At 40.9% G+C, this 4,965-nt stretch overlaps 1 long non-coding RNA gene across 2 annotated transcripts in view; it reads right to left on the bottom strand.

The window, feature by feature from the left end:
* Nucleotides 1–4,965, bottom strand: part of LOC129392429 (uncharacterized) — a 14,171-nt gene that overhangs the window by 7,506 nt on the left and 1,700 nt on the right. For both annotated transcript variants that reach the window (XR_008618295.1, XR_008618294.1), the window contains exon 2: nucleotides 4,442–4,577. This is a non-coding gene — a long non-coding RNA (uncharacterized lncRNA). The remainder of the gene's footprint in view (nucleotides 1–4,441; nucleotides 4,578–4,965) is intronic.

Consider the following 4,965-nt stretch of genomic DNA (forward strand, 5'->3'; position numbering starts at 1 on the left):
GTATAGCTGATTCACTTTGTTATAAAGCAGAAACTAACACACTGTTGTAAAGCAATTACACTCCAATTACACTCCAATAATAAATAAATAAATAAAAATAAAGAGTTTTATGTTCTAGAACTTTAGGGTTTAATTCATCATGCCTTCTAAAGCTTTCATAAGGCAGTCAACAAAGGCCCTCTTTCTGAGTGCACAGGTTAAACTCAGAGCAAAATCTCTATTATTAATTAGCCCCTGAATATTGGTTCCCAGTATTTTTTTTTTTTTTGAAAAGAGCTCAGATAACCCTATTAGTTTCCCTTAGTATGTTTCATTAAGATTTCTTGAGGGGCAAATCTACTTGGGGAAGTATTCTCCAGTGAAACATGTCTATCCCACAAGTAATTAAGCAAAGGAGATGTAACTGTGAGGGGAAACACTGACTGAAACCACCCACCCTCGCCAGGCACCACAGTAACCATTTGCGTGAGTTATCTTAAACAGGAGATCCTGGTAAGGAACGCAGAACAAGGCACCACCAACTGGAAGAATTCGGGAAATGTCAAAAGGACACACCAGTCCATGTGTCCTACCAACCTCCCAGAATCCTCCTCGCTGGAATCCATCCTGGCTGAGTGATGCTCGTGCCACCAGCAAGGATCCTGAGTCAGAATGATAGGCCATAGACAACCCGAAAACTAATCCCATTACCATAAAACCCGAGACTGCGAGCCACACGGCAGAGCAGTCCTCCTGGATTCCCTTACCCTCCTGCTCTCTGCCCGGGCGCCCCTTCCCAATAAGGTCTCCTGCATTGTCAGCATGTGTGTTTCCTGGGACAATTCATTTCCGAGTGTTAGATAAGAGCCCACTCTTGGGCCCTGGAAGGGGTCCCCCTTCCTGCAACATAACCATCTTATAGAAAGCCCATTTAAACATACCAATTTTTACAAACTTTAATCTCAATTAAAGTTTGATAACAACATAACTTTAAACAACATAACAACATAAATTTTAATCTCAATTCTATATATTTTAGTTTCCATTAGGACTCAATCAACAAGCCTTGGTTTTACAACGACTCCTAGAGCTTTCCTTACTTATTTTAGCTATTTTTGTATAAAAGGTTCTGGGGTCCCCAGTGAGGGGTTAAGCCCAGAGACTCAGGCCCTTTTGTCAATCTTTTAACTTGACTAATTGGCCTGTTGTCCCAAGTAATTGTTGGTAAGGTATCTCAATATAATTTTCTTCCAGCCACATGTTTTTTAAACTGGGGTAAATAGAGCGGACTTGTTTGGGGCCATTTAATGTTGAGGACCAATAGGGGGTTCCTCTGGCCCATCCAACCTTAGGTAGTGTTGTATCAAATCTTTGATTTAATCCCATTAATGTCCATTTTATTTCTCTCATCTTAAAATAACCACCTAAAGATTTCTTTATCCATTTGGGACAAGCCCCTTTAAAATTTCCACCTGGTTGGGAAAAAGTCTCTAGACTTCCTTCAGTTTTTTTTCTTAGTCTGTTAATCAATCTAATTAACATTAATTATTCTAATGTTTTCATTAGCATCTGTAAGACCCATTGAGGGAAAGAAGAGACCATAAATAGGATTCCCAAAATGGTTTTTCTTGTTTGTTTTAAACTAAAGGAGTGGGGCTTCCCTGGTGGCGCAGTGGTTGAGAGTGCCCCTGCCGATGTAGGGGACACAGGTTCGTGCCCCGGTCCGGGAAGATCCCACATGCCGCGGAGCGGCTGGGCCCGTGAGCCATGGCTGCTGAGCCTGTGTGTCCGGATCCATGGCTGCTGAGCCTGTGTGTCCGGAGCCTGTGCCCCGCAACAGGAGAGGCCACGACAGTGAGAGGCCCGCATACAGCAAAAAAAAAAAAAAAAGAAAATAAAGGAGTTCTTAGGTAACCATTAGTATATATTTTTTCCACTTTTTTTTAATAGGCACCAATAAAACAGCTGTTTATAATGAGAGGTCTCTAAAAATTTACCAATTTAGAGTTTTTCCAATTTAAAGGATCCATCATCTGCCATTAATGAGATATATCTTAACAGTGACTCAAACCAATAAGACACAAGAGGCTTCCCCACAAGAGAGTGTGAAGGCTGCCACCTAAACAAGATCCAAAGTTTATTCCCAAAAACAGTCTAAGAAAGTAAAGGCCTTCACTGTACTTCCTGATGCAAGAAAGTTAAAATGGTAAAAAGCCCCTGAGAGTTGGCACAGAGAGACAAAAGACTGCTCAGAATCCCAGTCGAATCTACTGGCGGCCAAAAGTACACCACATGTATACCTTTTGGATGGCAGAGACTGAGTTCTCAAAACATATACACACACGCAAAATGTTAACTGCGTACGCAATAAAAGAGCCCCATCTCAGTCATTTTCAGGGTGAGATTTTCTTTAATTCCCAATTAAGTATTGGGTTAGCCAAAAAGTTCCTTTGGTTTTTAAGTAAAAATAAAAGACACATTTCATTTTCCACTTTCACCAAGAACTTTTTCACCGTTTTGTTCCACTACCTTCTGCCATTTTTCAGGCAACTTCACAATTCCATCCTCCCAAAACCTTCTATCTTTTTGAGCAAAGAACTGTTCTAAGTGCCTTTTTACAGTCTTCCAGGGAACTGAAATTTTTTCCATTAAGAGAATTTTGTAAAGACCGAAATAAATGGAAATCCGAAGGTGCAATGTCTGGTGAATACGGTGGATGAATCAGAACTTCCCAGCCAAGCTGCTAACATTTTGCGTGTGTGTATATGTTTTGAGCACTCGGTCTCTGCCATCCGAAAGGTATACATGTGGTGTACTTTTGGCCGCCAGTACAGTTTTTGCCTGGTCATCAAAGAAACATGTGGCCTTGCGTTATCCTGATGGAAGAGTATGCGTTTTCTGTTGACTAATTCCAGACACTCTTTGTTGAGTGCTGCTTTCAGTTGGTCTAACTGGGAGCAGTACTTGCTGGAATTAATCGTTTGGTTTTCCGGAAGGAGCTCATAATAGAGGACTCCCTTCCAGTCCCACCATATACACAATGTCACCTTCTTTGGATGGAGACCAGCCTTTGGTGTGGTTGGTGGTGGGTCATTTCACGTGCCCCACGATCTCTTCCATTCCACATGATTGTACAGTATCCACTTGTCATCGCCCGTCACAATTTGTTTTAAAAACGGAACGTTTTCGTTATGTTTAAGCAGAGAATCGCATGCGGAAATACGGTCAATGTTTTTTTCACTTAACTTATGTGGAACCCAAACATCAAAGCGTTAACATAACCAAGCTGGTGCAAATGATTTTCAATGCTTGATTTGGATATTTTGAGTATGTCAGCTACCTCCCAGGTGGTATAACGTTTATTGTTCTCAATTAATGTCTCAATTTGATCGCTATCAACTTTAACTGGTCTGACCGTCCGTCCTGGAGCATCGTCCAGCGAGGACTCTCCAGCACGAAACTTTGCAAACCACTTTTGACATGTTCGATCAGTCACAGCACCTTCTCCATACACTGCACAAATCTTTTTTTGCATTTCAGTTGTGTTTTTTTACCTTTCTTGAAATAATAATCTAATATGCCAAAAATGTCTTTTTCTTCAATCTTCAATATAAAATGGCTACACAAAAATTCATCAACCTTGATAAGTTTTTAAATGCACGCTGATATGACAGCTGTCACAATACAATCTAACAAAATTGTTTCAAATGACATTAAAGACAATTAAGCGCTACTAGAGCCACCTTACGGAAAAAAATGAATGAACATTTTGGCCAACCCAATAAGTACTCGTAAGCTTTATTTTTTATTTAATTTTTTTAAAGTTTTTTTTGAAGTGGACCATTTTTAAAGTCTTTATTTAATTTGTTACAATATTACTTCTGGCTTTTTTTTTTTTTCATTTTTTGGCTGCAAGGCATGTGGGATCTTAGCTCCCCAACCAGGGAAGGATCAAACCCACACCCCTTGCATTGGAAGGCGAAGTGTTAACCACTGGACCACCAGGGAAGTCCTGGTACTTCTAAGCTTTGTACGTACATAAACCTGGCTGGGATATTAGTTGGAAGCTGGCAATCTGTTGTTCCTTTTTCTTTTGTTTTGGAAGCTTTGTTTCCCATTCCAAGGTTGGTTTGTTGAGATCACTTTTACTTCAACAAACTCTATTAAAGTAGCCAATTCAGGGAAAAATGATAGGCCAGTCTTCTACTTAATTACCCAGGCCAACCCTACTCAGTGTCTTTCAAATGAGCAAAGTCTTCCAGTCTTTCAACTGAGGATAAACCACTCAGTGTCTAAACTGAGCAAAATCTTCCCGGTACCTTTCACTGAGGATAACGCAGGTACCTCTTCTTGAAACTAAGTTTCAAGGATAACCTACTCCTCCAGAGAGCTTAAACACCACTGAATAAAACCTAGGATCATCAGCCAATAATGGGAGGTCCAAGAACCAGGAAAGACTCACCCAAATTCGTCTGGACTCTCTGATGAGGTGCACGGACCAAAGAGGCCTCTGTTGGTACCAAGCTCCAGATCCTCGCAGAGTTCAAGTGAAGAAGACAAGTCTGCTCTGGGTCCTTCGTGGTCACCAAAACCGTCAACTGAAAAAAAAAAAAAAAAAAAAAAAGCACAACCTAAAAAGTTGAGAATTATGTTTTAGTTAGCAGATTTTCTGAGGACTTAAACCCAGAAGATAGCCTCTCAGACTGCTCTGAGGGGATTGCTCTGAAGAGGTCAGGGAGGAACCAGGATATACAGGGGTTTTTACAACAAAAACCAGGCAGTGGGAACATCAAAAGATCATGTTAAAGAAAAACAGACATCTCACATTAATGAATTTAGCACTTTTCTAGGTATGGGAAGATGCAAGGATCTGGGTTCACTGAAATCATTCCTTTGAAACGCACCTTAACTATCTAAGCCCAGTATCCTGATCTTCTCCATCCCATGCTTTCAGGGTGCACGGTCCGGGGGGGGGGGCAGCAGTGG

Source organism: Physeter macrocephalus, chromosome 9 (genome assembly GCF_002837175.3).
Source record: "Physeter macrocephalus isolate SW-GA chromosome 9, ASM283717v5, whole genome shotgun sequence".
NCBI lineage: Eukaryota > Metazoa > Chordata > Mammalia > Artiodactyla > Physeteridae > Physeter > Physeter macrocephalus.